This window comes from Aethalodelphis obliquidens, unplaced genomic scaffold (assembly GCF_003676395.1).
Source record: "Aethalodelphis obliquidens isolate GAN/ISIS:26980383/991018 unplaced genomic scaffold, ASM367639v1 scaffold39, whole genome shotgun sequence".
In the NCBI taxonomy this organism is placed as follows: domain Eukaryota; kingdom Metazoa; phylum Chordata; class Mammalia; order Artiodactyla; family Delphinidae; genus Aethalodelphis; species Aethalodelphis obliquidens.
The window spans coordinates 11,156,049-11,171,719 of NW_020837983.1; the positions used below are offsets into that span (position 1 = coordinate 11,156,049).

General features: G+C 51.9%; 1 long non-coding RNA gene across 4 annotated transcripts; it reads right to left on the reverse strand.

Moving 5' to 3' along the window:
- Window positions 1-209: 209 nt before the first annotated feature.
- LOC113633387 (uncharacterized) lies at window positions 210-14,737 on the reverse strand. 4 transcript variants are annotated; one of them, XR_003438170.1, is made up of 6 exons: window positions 13,709-14,737; window positions 13,461-13,554; window positions 9,064-9,225; window positions 8,091-8,210; window positions 1,229-1,748; window positions 210-448 (listed from the first exon to the last, which is right to left on the reverse strand). It is a non-coding gene; the product is annotated as an uncharacterized LOC113633387 (long non-coding RNA). The 4 variants fall into 4 exon arrangements; XR_003438171.1 differs by having other exon boundaries at window positions 9,064-11,739; XR_003438169.1 differs by lacking the exon at window positions 9,064-9,225.
- Between the last annotated feature and the right edge of the window lie 934 nt (window positions 14,738-15,671).

Below are 15,671 nucleotides of genomic sequence, written 5' to 3' on the forward strand. Positions count from 1 at the left end.
TAGATCCCAGAGGTTGGAGACCCCTGATGCCATCGGTATTGTTAAAAAGCTCCCCTACTGATAACAAAGTGCAGCAGAGGTTGAGACACTCCCGGCCTACTGTGACTTGGTTGCTGAGTTAACCCTTTCTTTTTTTTTTTTTTCTGCGGCACGTGGGCCACAGGCTCTGGACGCACAGGCTCAGCGGCCATGGCTCACGGGCCCAGCCGCTCCGCGGCTTGTGGGATCTTCCCAGACCGGGGCACGAACCCGCGTCCCCTGCATCGGCAGACGGACTCTCAACTACCACGCCACCAGGGAAGCCCGTTAACCCTTTCTTGTAAAGTCATCCTTGGAGCTCGTGCTCAGGAGTCAGGTCGCCTCGGTTTGCATCCTGGCTTTGCCACTGCTGGCTGCGTGCGACCTTGGGCAGGTCAGCCAGCAGTCCTGAACTTCGGTTTCTTCATCTCTGTAATGGAGAAGATAACAACAGTCCTTTCTCACAGTGTGTAGTGAGCATTAATGAGATCCAGCCTATAAAGTGGTTAGCACAAGAATTGACATGTCATTACTGTTAATTACTATTAATACTAATTATTATCATCACTTGGAGAAAATGCTCTTATTTTCTACCTAATCTTGCAAGTGCAGAAAGCCTTTGGATTATTCCAGGCACTCATCTAATGGATTCTGCAAATTACCATGTGGACGGGGACACCCTAGGCCATTTCTTTTCTCCCTACTCTACTTGTAAGTCCCAGGGAAATCTTCCCAGACTGTTAGTCTCCAATGGCAACAGAAATATACTTCTGTAATACATAAATGTTTGCAAAGCATTTTTTCAGGCATCATTTCATAAACACTAGCCCATGCCCTGTGAACATTTCACAGCTCCTTCCCACCTTGAGTGACAGACTGAGCCAGGTCTCTGGGCACAGCAGGCATGCACAAGCCACAAAGGTGGGCAGCTGGGGCGCCAGCTCTGGCCTTGAGAAACCTAAATCTCAGACATGTGTGCGCATGCTGCCTAGTCGCTCTTGCTGACGCCTAGCAGTGAAGCAATTGGGCTTAAAAAAAGCAACTCTCGTTTCCTCTTTGGGGAAGGGTGCTGCGCCCCAGCTGCCACCTGCCCTTCCCCCAGCCCCAGCAGGCAATAACGGGGACAGGGGTGCACGGAGGACCAGGTGCAGGCTCACAGGAGCAGGGAAACCATGGAGTCACTGAGCGGTTGGGGAAGCCCAGACCTCACCCCTCTTACTGCTTCTCCTCTTCCCAGGGGCCGTGTCCCGTGAAGTCTCTACCAGGTGAGCAGACCCTGCGGCTCCCTGCTGGGACTGCTCCAGGCAAGGTCAGAGGTCACTTCCGGAGGAAGGAAGGGGTCCCTCGAAGAACTGAAACGAGGCCATGTGGCCGGCATGAGTGAGCTGAAGGGGCCAGGGAGCTGAGTGGGGTGCCCGTGGGAGCTTTCAGGCTGGGCTCAAGGACTGTCTCTACCCTCAGACAATGGGAGGCCACTGAGGGCGCTGGCAGTGGGGTACCATGACCAGAGTTATATTGTGTGCTGGCTTCAGTTCTACTCATAACCCCTTTATTCTTTCCAAGAAAAGCTCCACCAAACACAGCAAGCAACGTAGGCCAGCACTACTTACCCTGTGGCAGGCCATGTGCTGAGTACTCTACCTGAGTCAGCTGCCTCCTCTATGGGGTCCCACCCCATGTCCAGAGGATGCCAGGGCCCTTTTTGTCCCTGGCCCATTCCAGATCTCTTTCTGCAATGCAGTGAGGGGTTATTTTTTATTTTAATTATAATTTTTTTATTGAAGCATAGTTGATTTACAAAATTTCAGGTATATAGCAGTGATTCAGTTACACACAAACACACACACACACACACATATCCTTTTTTTTTTTTTAATGTTATTTTCTTCTTGACCTCTGGAAGCAAGTGGGTTTATTTTCATTTTTAATTTTATTTATTTATTTATTTATTTTTGGCTGCACTGGGTCTTTGTTGCTGCTTTTCTCTAGTTGCGGCGAGCTGGGGCTACTCTTCTTGAGGTGCGGTGGCTTCTCTGGTTGCGGAGCATGGGCTCTAGGCACACGGGCTTCACTAGTTGTGGCTCGCGGGCTCTAGAGTGCAGGCTCAGTAGTTGTGGCGCATGGGTTTAGTTGCTCCGCAGCATGTGGGATCTTCCCGGACCAGGGCTTGAACCCGTGTCCCCTGCGTTGGCAGGCGGATTCTTAACCACTGCGCCACCAGGGAAGTCCCACACACACATATTATTTTTCAGATTCTTTTCCATTGAATATAGTTCCCTGTGCTCCATAGTAGGTCCTTGTGGTGTGAGGGGCTCTTTTTAGCTCCCAAGGTGATGTCACATCTTACATCTGAGAATATCAAGTGTTCTCAGAACCAGAAGGACACCCAACATTCACCTGGTATGCACTCTCACTAGCTCCTTGAACTCACCCCTCTAGAAGCCACTTCTGGGAGTCAGGATGGCAACAGAAAACATCCCTCTGGGTTGTGTGCTTAGATGTGGTGGCCACAGAGGTTTCCTAATCCTTCCCACCCCAAGTGAGCTACCCCCCAAATGGCAGACCTCCCTCCCCTTGCGGGGCCTGTGGCTGCCTGGACAGCTGACCTCAAGGGCGAGGGTGTCTACAAACAGGGGGCCTAGAGGGCCTGAGCCAGAGATGTACAAACTCGTTAATTAGTCAAGTCACCGAGTTCATTCATTCATAAAGTCTAGAAGCACCTACTTCTGAGCACAGGTAGGAATGAGGAAAGGGCTGGTGAACGGTGTTCCCTAGCTACCACCATTGGTTGAGAAACTAGTAAACACCTGGCACTTGATAGACATGGTCCTTGTCCTACTGACAACCTATTTCACAGATGAGGAAACTGAGGCCCAGAGGGGTTATCAAATCTTGGTCACATGCCTCTTAAGTGGCTGAGCTAGGGTTTGAACCTGGAGCTGCACAGCTCAGTGACAACATCGTCCCTTCCATAGGTGCAGAGTGGCCTGGGCCTCTCTGGTGAGCAGGACCCTGAAAAGAGGCATCGTTTCTATTGTTCATACCAGTCTGGTCTTACAGTCCAGCAGCTCAGCTCCAACTGGTTTTAGCCAGTTTAGCCAGCAGCCGATTGCTGAGCCAGCACTGGGGGGTGATGTAATGGGCGCTCAGAAGCATTCCCTTTTCTGTTTACACCCAAGTACAAACTGCACTAAGAACCTCCAAGTCCTAACGAGGCAAGTAAGACAAGCCTTGCTAGTGCCAAGTTACAGGCTATCCTGGGCCCTAAATTGTATGCAGTCACAAAAATCACTTAAATGATTTTTGACTTTCAAAACAGGATCCTGAAATGGATCCTGTAAAGTAGTGAGCTGCATGTCATTTGAGAGTATCCAGTAGATGCTGGATGTTGCCAGAGCTGTGGTAGAGGTGCTTCCTGGACATACTGGACATCCAGGTAGGGCAGACTAGATGGCATCTATAGTCTAAACAAAACTAATGTAGGAAACAGTGTGTGTGCCGCTGGGCACTTGTGTGTGCGTGTGCATGCATGCATGTGTGTTTTGGGTTGGGGGAAGGAAGGGGGAGCTGGGTATCCAGGAGGGCCTCCGGATGTCCCTCCCTATTATTTAACTGTTAATTTGTTATCTATTGGAGGTCTTACGCTAAAAACTGAAAAATCACTGCTAGAGGGGAATGGTGAGTTAATGAGGAATTTTGAGCAGAAAAGTGAGGCAGTAAGATTTGCATTTTAGAAATATCACTCTGCTTGCAAGGTGGAGAATGGGACTGGAGGGAAGCAAGAGTGGCATTTTGGAGGTAAAATTAGAGAGACCTGGTGGTTCTTGCAAGACGCGAGATAGAAAAGGAGGCATCTTGCACAATTGGTTGGTTCGGGTCTGGAAGGACGGTGGTGGGGCCGCTGAGGCGGAGCACACAAGCCAGAGCAGTTTCTAAGGAAGATGGATGAGCTGAGTACTGGGCATGTGGGTGTGACCACTCTGTGGGACATTCCAAGGATAGGTGGTAAGTTGGCAACTGTGTTTTCAAGTCCTCAATGGAGAGCTCAGGGCTTTAGGTATCAGCTTGGATTTTCAGTATTGAAATGCCTTTATAAAGTTACATGAATGGATGAAGTAACCAGGGGGAAAGTATAGCTAGAAAAGGGAAAAGGGTACAAGAATAAGGCCTGAGAAACCCTTAACGTTAAGGGGGTGGCAGAGAAACTAGAACCAACCAAAGAAATAACAAAGTGGTTGTGCGTTAGTGGGCAACGGGGTTTAAGTCTGAAGCTCAAGGAAAGCACTAGGTTCAGATGTGTGAGTCATCGGCATCTAGGATGTCAGTGAAATGATGGGAGATGATGGGAGTGAGAAGAACTGTGAGCCTTGGAACACCAACTTGTTGTTGACGGGGAGGGGGAAGAGGAGAAGGCCTGGAAAAAGATGATAAAGGAGGGCTTCCCTGGTGGCGCAGTGGTTGAGAGTCCGCCTGCCAATTCAGGGGGCGTGGGTTCGTGCCCCGGTCCAGGAAGATCCTGCATGCTGCGGGGCGGCTGGGCCCGTGAGCCATGGCCGCTGAGCCTGCGCGTCTGGAGCCTGTGCTCCGCAACGGGAGAGGCCACAGCAGTGAGAGGCCCGCGTACCGCAAAAAAAAAAGAAAAAAAAGAAGATGATAAAGGATCATCCAGAGAATAGGGACAGAGTAGAGTCTTAGAAGCTGGATCAGTCAGGATACTGCTGGCTACAAGTAATAGAATAGCTGACTAAAATTGACTTAGGTAATAAGAACATTAGTTCTCTCACAAGAGGTCCAGAAGTAGGCAATTCCAGGGTTGGTTCAGTGGCTCAATAAGTCAGGCTTCTCCTTGGCTTTTCCTCATGTTTGCAAGATGGCTGCAGCTGCTTCAACATCAATTTTCTTTTAACCAATAATGTGGCTTTTTCTTTGTGTCCCTTCTTCCCCTTTCTCAGAAAGTAAATCTTTCCTAGAAGCTCTCGCAGGTAGACTCTCCCTCAGATGCCATTACCTAGCCCCAGCTGCAAGGAAGATGGTCACTTGAATAACTAGTATTTCAGTCACCGTAGAAACAGATCTAACTACAGGAAGAAGGCGAGAGAAAGGCTGGCAATCAGGAGGGCGACTAACAGGGCTTTCCTCCAGAGCCAGAATAGGTTCCAGAAGTAGAGAGTGGTAAATATTCCACTAGAGCAGTGTGACTCAGTGCCATGAACACAAATGATTTTACAGTACAGGGTAGAGTGAGTGTTAACTAAAGCAGTAGATTGGGAAAGGAGTAGACACTGAATTACAAGTGAATTGAGGAGTGAATTCAATTATCTTGGATATCCTGGGATAAGAGAATACAATAAATAATGTAAACCAGTGGTTCTCAGCATGGGGAGATTTTTGTCCTCCAGGGAACATTTGGCAAGGTCTGGTGACATTTTTCGTTGTCACAACTGGGGTTGTCAACAACGATCACGACTCGGGGTGGGGAGGTGGGCATCGTAACTCTCACTACTGGCTTCTAGCGTCCTTTACCATCTTTGCAAACTGAAAGGAATGCATCTCTAGTGGGTAGATGCCAGAGACGCTGCTAAACACCCTACAGCTCTGTAATGGACTGAATGTTTGTGTTCCCCAGAAATTCATGTGTTAAAGCCCTAACCCCAAAGGTGACAATATTCTGGTGGCAGGGGGGATGGGGCTTTGGGAAGTTGTTAGTGTTTATGTTATGTTATGTTAAGTTGTTTATGTTTATGTTAAGTTGTTATGTTTATGTTTATTGTTAGAGGTTATGAGGGTGGGGCTCTGGTCTGACGAGATTAGTGCCCTTATAAGAAGAGTCGTCAGAGAGCTTGCTGCCCCTCTCTCCTCACACTCAGAGGAAAGGCCAGGCGAGGGCATGAAGAAGAGGTGGCTGTCTGCATGCCAGGAGCAGAATCCTCACTAGAAACTCAACTGCCAGACTTTGACCTTGGTCTTGCAGCCTCCAGAACTGTGAGAAATAAATTTCTGTCTTTAAACAACCCAGTCCATAGTATTTTGTGATGGCAGCCCAAGAAAATTGAGGTAAACACACAGGATGGCCCCCACGATAAAGAATTATCTGGCCCCAAATGGCAATAGTGCTGAGGTCGACAAACCCTGATGTGAACTATCCTTTTAAGAATTCAGGTCAAATGGGGAAGTGGCATGAAAATGCCGTGGCAAAGAAGAAGGGAGAGACAACGGCATGTTGCCGGGCTGGGGGCGCCAGTGCAGAGGAGAGGCCAGAAATTCTGAAGAGAAGGTTGACCACTGATGCAGAAGGAGCCTGGAGGGCCAGAAGGGAGAGAGGTCAAAAGGGAGAGGAGGGGGGCCTCCTGCAGCCTTAAGACTGAAGAGGAGAAAACAAAAAGGGGTGGAGGCAGGTGTGCTTCCGGGCTTGGGGCTGGCCTAAAGGCTCTTCCTGCTCAGGACCATGATTGCCAGGAGCCACAGGAGGCAAGGAGTGTGGGAGGGGATGACGGGGTGGGGGGTGGGGGAGGGCCCTTCTGGAAGTGTTGCTGAGGGGAATGAAGGGAGGCCAGGCCAGGCGTGGGAAAAGCCTTGTGGAGCAGGGGAGGGCCTGCCTGAGGCCGGGCTCTGTGGTGGCCACAGTCCTCAGCATATGACTCTCCAAGCTGCCAGCACCCAGGGCCAGCCCGGGGAAGGTGCAGTGAGGGACTCACGGGCGGGGCAGAGGCTGAGTGCACAAAATGAAAAGGATCTCGGAAAGGGATGGGAAAATGGTTCCGGGGATCAGCCCTGTGGCCTAGGCCCCAGGCAAGTCATTTAAACTCTCAAGACCTCAGTTTCCTCACCTGTAAAATGGGGTTAATGGTGCCATTTTTCTCTGTTGCTTCATGGGGTGGTTGTGAGGTTCAAGAGAGTTTAGGAGAGAGGCTCTGTCAACTAGGACTCCTTCCCTGAACGCTAGTTATTATCACTAGTCCTTGGTGGAGTGGATGGTGACCAGGACTTTCATGGTCATCTTTGCTAAGTATCTCGTACCTTCCCTCTACTCCTGGGTGTACAGAACTGAGGATTCCTGTCCTGGTGTGACAGATGGACAAACAGAATTATCCCAGCACAGACAGCGAGCCCTCAGACCTTCCCTCTGTCTCTGGTGTCAGGTCATGGCCGCATAAGGAACGCCCCTGCTGCCCCCCACGCCCACCCCCACCCCAGCGCCCAGGCCTCTCTTCATCCCGTGTCTCCGGTGTGTCGTGCACAACCCTTTGATGAGCACTTGGATGGGAGAGGGTATCGTCATTGCCACCTGCTGCATCGTTTAATTAGAGTTTAATGAGAGCCATGGGGAACCACGGAATGGGGAGAGAGAGAAAAGTTAGAACAAAGGGATAGGAAGCGAGAAGCAGCTGGAGACCCAAGATGGCCAAGAGTTGGAAGCAGACAAACATAGGATACAGGGAAGGGCGGGGGTTCCAGGGGCTGCGTCCTCCTGCTTTCGCCGCGTGCGCTCTTGCCCTTTCAGACTGGATGGAGTCCAGGTGACAGGAAGCTGGGGCCAGGCCGGGACAGAGGTGGGAGGAGGGAGGGCTGGGGACAGTCAGAAAGACCCTGGGCGGCAGGACGGCAGGGCTGGGTAGAGGGGTGGGGGGTGGGGTCCCTGGGACACCAGAAATAGGGTCGCCAGATCGGTAACCCATTTCAGACGGAACAGCGGGCTAGTCATCGTCACTGACTTATGTTTTGGCTATAATTTGTGTGATAACAGCAATAACGTCTTCCATTTGCAGAGCACCTACTCAGTGACAGACACACTACCAACAGTAGCTTATTTAACCATTAGCCACGAGGTCGCTGTCAGTATCCCCGAGGACAGATGAGGACACTGGGCCCCCAGAGGCCACGGGACACCCCAGGCCACACAGTAGTACGAGGCATAGCCACTCGGACCCAGCTCGGAGGCTTCGGAGCCCGAGTCCCAGCCACTGCTCCACCACAGATCACGGTGGCGGCAGCGATCTCCGCAGAAAGTCCCAGCACCCCGCTCCTCCCTCCTCGCATGCTGGGATGACTTCTTCCCAGGCCATAGGCCTCACCTAGCCATCCCCGCGGCCACGGCACACGGCCAGTCACTGCCATCACTCCAATTCCTGAGGGGCTTCGCGGACTCGAGCTCAAAGGGACGCATTTCAAGAGCAGGTTCACAGGCCCTGAAACTTAAAAGAGGAAATAAGTTTGAACAGGGGGTTTTCGTGTCTGTCTCTCTACAAGCCATCAACTAACCGCTTCATCCATCCATCCATCCATCATTTATTCGTCAAGAGTCGCTATAGTATAACGGTCAACAGCATGGACTCGGGAGTCCGTTCAGCCATGCCTGGTTGAATCCTCACTCCCCATTCCTGACCTTCATGGACCTCATCTGTCTGTGTGTCAGTTTCTCTACCTGAGAAATGGGAATAGCACCTCCTCGGGTAGAGGCGAGGGTTAGTGGGTTAACTCAGAACAGTGCTTGGCCCTGGTGAATGCTAACCTGGGCCAGGAGATACCAAGTCCAGTGGGACGCAGATCCTGCCCTTGACACGCTCACAGCCCGGGGAGGGCATCAGTGCGGATCTGTCCACCCCACCTGCCGGCCAGCAAAGGGCAGGATAAGGCCAGATGCCCTAGGGCCTCTCCTCAGCCTCTCCAAGGGCCTTTCATCCAGAGGCAGGTCTGCAGCCTTGGGCGGGGGCCCAGAGGGGCAGAAGGCTGCTTTTGAGCTGGGCCCACACCAGGCTTGCCGCTGGAAATTGGCTTCAACCTCCAGGTGTACGGGCCTGTTTGAGGCCGTGCCCCAGTGTGCTCTCTGCTTACTTCCTTCTTCCCTGAGTGCAGACTGGGGAGGGAGGAGAGGCTTTTAGGATGCCAGGGCTGGCTCTAACAAGAGTCCATCTCCCTAGGGCGGCTGGTTGATGAAGAAAGGGTCCCAGTGCTCAGAATGCTGACCCCAGACACCTTACAGCAGAAGGTAGAGCCCAATAAGGGAAGTCACAGCCAAAAGTAGGGCACTGGCCTGGGCTTTGTCACCTGCTAAAGACATCCACTGCCCCCAGTGCTTTGTGATCCGGATCCTGGCGGCTTCTCCAACAAGACGGCAGCCTCTGATCTCTTGCTTTTGCTGGAGCTCAGGCAGAACAAGGCTGGAGTCTCATTTGTCTGTCTGAGATGGAGGCTTTCAGAGCCAGGCAGCTTGGAGAAATGAGGTGACAAAAAAGAAGCCGGCCAGCAATTAGGTAATGCCAGTCTGCCTGCCGGGCAGCCCCGCACGGAGCCTGCCCCCAGAGTCCACCGGGAGCCCAGGCAAGAGCGGACACGTGGATTCCGGGGCTGGAGGCATACAGCCATGCATTAGAAGAATGGCCAGGACGTGTGAAGGCCGGAGGGGCCCTGGGAAGTGGCCAGTGGCCTAGCATCTCTGAGCCCCACCTGTGTAATGGGGTGGAGAATGCTTCTCTCACTGGGAGGCAGGGCCCTAACCTAATCCTCCTGTGATCACAGGTGCCGGGACAGGTGGTCTGTAACTACAGGTTCCTTCCTTCTCTAGTGGGACTTCAGGACAGAGCTTCACGCAGAGGAACCAGAGCTGGGCGAGCAGTCCCTGGGCACGGAGCTTGGTTGTAAGGACGCTCTAGGGCACCCCTGCAGCTGTCCCTGGGTGGGAGCTGAGGCGCTGTGCTCTGAGCCACACAGGGCCCCGTTTGCAGGCTGCCAGGCCCTCCAGAGATGGCAAAGGCTTCTCCCACACAACTGCCTCCTCTTCACCTTGGTCCCCTCTCAGCTTCTCCATCGTGAACAAACAAAACTCTTTGTTTATTCCTTTCTCTGAGTTTTCTCCCAGGCTAGTCCTTCTTTAAAAAAGAATCTTTACCCAAAGCCTCATTCGTCCTTTCTGCAAAATTCACTGCAACACTTCCCCTTTGGGTGAGCCCTGGAAGCCAAACAAGGCCCAGGATCTCTTCTCTAAATATCTGAATCTTTCTCTCTTTAACCAGGTACTTATTTTGGTGTTTGTTTTTTTTAAGTATATGTGGGCCTGCGTTTCTATGTGGGGAGCCGGAAAAGTCCAGAAGTTCTTCGCTCCTGGCTTCACTATTTACTAGCTGTGTGACTGTAGGCAAGTCACTTAACCTATCTGAACCTCAATTCCCTCATCAAATAATAGTTTCTACAAGTGTTTCCCTCACATATTGTCTCATCAGCTCTTCAGAATAGCCTCATAACAAAGGAATTATAAGAAAGTCCTACTTGACAAATGAAGAAACAAAGGCTTTGAGAAGTTAAGTTCCCTTAACTGTGTCTCTGGGACACAAAGCTAGTGACAGAACCTTGACTCTGAACTTCCCATTCTTTCTATGGGATCGGAGAAGATAAGGATCTCTTTCTGGTTTACTTCTCAAAGTTGTCACGGAAGTCAAAGGACACCGTCCATTCGTTCATCTAATAGACATTGGCTGGGTGCCATGGCGTGCCAGCCTTGGTCTCATGGAGTGAAGGGCTCCATAAGCGGTAAGGAGCTGGGCAGATGCCAGCGAGGATGGGGCGCCACCCCCCAGGGGAGCCTGCCGAGCGGTCTCGCAGAGGAGCCCACCCCTAGCGTGGCGCCTGGCACAGGGCTCCCCTTAGCCCTTGACGAACAATTCCCTTCCCTCTCCAGCCCAGGCTGTCTCGCACCTCAGCCTCACAACACCCTGTTTGGGAGGTCCCACGAGCCCCACTTCACAGATGCAGGCAATGTGGATCCCAGGGGTGGTGGAGCTCAGGCCTGGCTGCATGTGGGATCTACAGAAGCCAATGCCCGGGCCGAATCCCAGGCAATGAAATGAGGAACTCAGGGCTGGGGCCCGGGAGTCAGTGTTTTTTCCAAAGCTGTGGAGCCATTCCAAGTGCAGCGAGGAAGAGACCGATGGTCTTGGTGGCTGGGTGCCTGCAGTGGGTGCTGATGGACCGGGAGCTGATTAGTTTCTGTTTATTTACATCTCCTCCAGAGGAAGTGAAACCCAGGTCAGTTCTCCCTCTTAATGGCAGCACTGCCCCGGAGGCCGGAGGGACCTTGGAAATGGGCAGGGAAAGGCTTGGAGAGGCGACGGGAGTTGGAGACTGGCAGGTGCATCTCCATGCTTGGCCTAAGTCCGGGCCTGGAGAATTAAACGAAGGGCAACAGTCTGCTCTGGGCACATGCGGCCTCCCAGCTTGCTGGGTGCAGCTGCTTCCTTCATAGGCTGGGGGCAGTTGTCACCCTCTGTCCTTGGAGGGAGGTTTGAGAAGCAAGGCTGCCAGGAGGCGGCCAGAGCAACAGCTTCCTTGGGTATCCAGGGGCCAGGAGCAGTGTTCCTCTGGGATGGAGGTTGGCTCGGTGCCCGGAGCATGGTAGGCACTCAGTCAGTCCCTGCCTTGAAATGGTATCCTTGGTGCGTTTCTCCCCTTTTCACTGCACCTCGTGCGCCAGCTCTTTGTGCAAGACTTCTCCCCATGTCTGTTAGAGGCATCCTTGCTGCCTCAGGAAGTTCAGGGTTTTTATTTGCGAAGCATCTTAGTGAGCTTGGGCTGCCGTAACAAGCTACCACAGACCACCGTGCAGCTTAAACAACAGGAATCTATTTTCTTGCAGTTCTGCAGGCTTGAAGCTCAAGACCAAGGTGCCAGCAGGGCTGGTGTCTGTTGAGAGTCTTTCCTGGCTTGCAGAGGGTGCTTTCTCACTGTGTCCTCACGTGGCAGAGAGAGAGAGTAAGTAAGCTCTCTGGTCTCTTCTTATAAGGGCGCTAATTCATGACAGGGGGACCTTATAACTTCATCTAAACCTGACTACCTTTCAAAGGCCCCATCTCCATACCATCATGTTGAGGGGACACAGTTCAGTCCATAGCATTCCATCTCTGTCGCCCCCCAGATTCAAGCCCTTCTCACATGGAAAATATATTCATTCCATCCTAAATCCCAACAGTCTTAACTCTAACCAGCATCAGCTCCAAAGTCCAAAGTGTCATCTCAGTATCATCTAAATCAGATATTGGCGAGACCTGAGATACAAGTGATCCTGAGGCAAATTCCTCTCCAGCTGCAAACCTGTGAAACTAGTTTCATGCATCCGGAATACGATGGTGGGACAGGCATAGGATAGGCATTCTCATTCCAAAAGGGAGAAACAGGAAAGAAGGAAGGGGTGATGGGTCCCGAGCAAGTGCAAAACCTAGCAAAGCAAATTCCATTAGATCTTAAGGCTCAAGAGTAATCCCCTTTGGTTCAACGCTCTGCCTTTCCAGACTCCCTGGGACAGTGGTTCTGCCTCTGCAGCTCTGTCAAGTGGAAGTAGGGGTCTTTCTCAAGGCTTTCTGGCCTGTTAAACCCCAGGTGGTGGCCTGATAATCTCCGAATTGCCTTCAAGGTCTTTCTTCCCTTTCCTTGAATAACAGTGTAAGTTTGTAACCAAAAAGCTCTGTGGTCTGGTTTTGTGGAACTCAAGAAGTCTGACCATCTACTCTCCTGTCTCGCTTTCTTGGTCCCCTTTAGTTCAAACCAGCAGCATCTCTGCTAGTATAATCCCATCTCCTGACTCCTCCTGCCACTAAGGATGGAGATGAGGACACCTTGGTACCCAGCCTCCCTGAGCTTCGGTTTCCTCATTTGTAAAGTGGGGATTACACAAACTAACACTTGCAAATCTCTTCTTACGATATCTGACGGTAGTAAGTGTAAAATAAATATTTACAACTACATTTTTCAGATGAAGAAACTGAGGCACAAAGAGGTAAGAACTTGCCCAAGGTCACCGGCCAGTAAGCAGAAAAGCTGAGATTTAAGCCAAGGCCATCTCTCTTCAGAGTTATGAGACCTCACTTCAAACAAATTGTCGAAAATATAATATGCACTCATGTTTTTCATTAGGAGCAGTTAACAGGATAATATGACATTGGCCAAGCAAGGGGACAAATTTGCTCTTAAACCTAATTTCCAGTGAATTTCTTCTCTATCCTCTTTTGATAGACTGGCATCCTTTAAAGTAGAGATTATATAAAAATCCATTCGAGTTGACATTAGTCATAACAGACTCTTCTGGGGGCTCAAGCTCGTTAGTGGTGGATAGGCTTAAGCTACAGTGCATATAACCCAGATCCACATACCATGCTGGAATGGCATTCTGAGAAAATCAGGTAGTGTGGAAATGCCATCTGATGCTGCTTGTTTCAGGATGTACTCAATACCACCAAAGTAGAAAGCCTTTAGAAGCTTCCTACGGATGGCTGCAATTCAAGTTTGCCCTGTGCTCATAAATTAAACACAGGCATGGGGACCTGGTGACCCTGGCTTGGTTCCCGCTTCCTTTTTTTTTTTTGGAAAGGTCATGGAAACTGCTCCATCTCCAGTCGACACTATTGGCTCCCACTTCTGCCAGCTTCTAGTTGTGCCCCCTTGCAAACTCAACTTACGATCATTCAGCAGCGCTCATTTGTGGTTAATACATCTATGTTCAGGGGAACGTCCTCAAAATCAGTGACACCCAAAGGGAGGTCTGCCAAGCATCTGCCGAGAAAACATCAGGGCCCTTGTTAAAATGCAGATACCAGGGCTTTACCCGGTTCTGTTGAATTTCATGCTCTAGGAACAAGGCGAGGGAATGTGCATTTCTGACAAATCCTCCAGGTAACCCCAAGCCCGCCCTCTCAGCCTGGCATACCTCAGGCAGGTGTGGGGACATGGGGCAGCTCTAGAGGAACCTTCCTGGACCATGTCACTGCAAGTCCGTCGCGGAGCTTTGCCTCAAGCCTCAAAATCATGATCCCTTTGGAGGTGGCGTGAGGGTGGCGGACGGACGGTGGTTCCTGCTCAGGGCTGTGCGAGTGCTGGGGTGACCTCAGTTATGGGTTACGAGTAGTGAGCTTTGTAGAACAGAAGCCACCGCTCCCTGGCTTTTGTCACTTTGGCTTCCTCAAGAGACACGCCAGGTTCAGGAAAGGGACGCACTCTTCCGCCTGGGGCCATGTGGCCACGCACCCAGCAGTCGGCCGTGACTCAGCTCCTGCAGCTCGCGCCCAGGCCTGGGGCGGGGCCGGACGATCAACAAAGAAGCGTCCCAACGCACCCTCCCGGGGCCGCCCTCACCTGCCCAGCCGGCCGGCCCCGCCCCTCCCGGAGGCGGCCCTGGGGATGGTTGATGCGGGGCAGACGGGGCCCGGGGCGGAGGTGCGGCTCTAGGGCCGCCCCCGCCCTCTGAGTCACCCCTCCCCGCCCGAGCCGAGCCCGGCGCCTCCCCGCCCCCTCCCTCTGCGCCTGCGCGCTGCGCTAGTTCGCCGGGCGGGGCTCCTGGCGCCGCGGGAACCGAAGACTCACCCGCGCTTCCCTCTCGGCACCCGGACCAACGGGGTTCCTTCCTGAGAACAAGCCTGCTACCCCGCGTCCCTCCGCAGCCGTTGTCTGTCCAACCGCGCGCACCAGCGGGCAGGAAACCCCGACGGTCACTGTCCTGTCACTGGGTCTTCCGCGGCCTCCCTGTTGCTGTTCCCACCCCCCTTGCCATGCCTGGAAAAGCATGGCAAGTCGCTAGTGGCACCGACCCTCCACAGCCGTCAGCTTTCCCCTTTCTCCTGCCAGCGGTTCTCAAAGGTTGCTGCCCACTGAATCACCTGGGGAGCTTTTAAAAAACTGACCAATTAAATCAGAACCACGGTGAAGTAAGTCAGAAAGAGAAAATCAAATATCGTATATTAACGCATGGATGTGGAACCTAGAAAAACGGTACAGATGAACCGGTTTGCGGGGCAGAAATAGAGACACAGATGTAGAGAACAAACGTATGGACACCAAGGGGGGAAAGGGGGGCTGGTGGTGATGAATTGGGAGATTGGGATTGACATATACCCTAATATGTATAAAATGGATAACTAATAAGAACCTGCTGTATAAAAAAAATAAAATTCAAAAAAAAGAAAACGCACACACACAAAATCAGAACCACGGTTGTTGGACTCGGGCATCAGCGTTTTGCTAAGCTCCTCAGGTGATTCCAGGGTTCAGCCTGGGCTGCGAACCACGGACAAGAGGTGGACTTCCCAAAATCTCATAGGCATTGAAATCACCTGGAATCTTGTTAAAATGCAGATCCCCTCTCAGTAGGTCTGGGGAGGGGCCTGAGAGACTGCATTTATAATAAGCTCGCAGGAGATGCTGAGTCCGCTGGTCTGAGGGCCACATCTGGAGCTGCATGACATTAAATGCTCCTCATTCCTTTACCTTTTCTCTTGTGTAGTGACAGAGGAGATATGGGCTTTGGAGCAGACGGACGGGGGTTTGAATCCCACCTCTGCCACTTCCTAGCTTGGTGAAACTGGGCTCTGGTTCTTGTGCGTAAAATGGGGGCTTGATACTTACCTTGCAAGTTTCTGGCGAGGATGACGTGAGATGATGTATGGAAGGCACCTGGCATTCAGTGAGTGTTCAGTGAAGACCAGCTGTATTAGGGTGGCTTAGCTCTCCAGTGGCCCTCATGGCTAATTCAGCCAAGGAATAACAGAAGCGGAGAAGGAGTCTTCCAGGTTCCCTTTTCCCTGCTCTCCTCCCTTCTAGGAGGACTGGGTTGGACGCCAAAACACACCACTGCAGGGGGCAGGGGGCAGAAAGGAAGGGGGTAGGGGCCGGGTTGT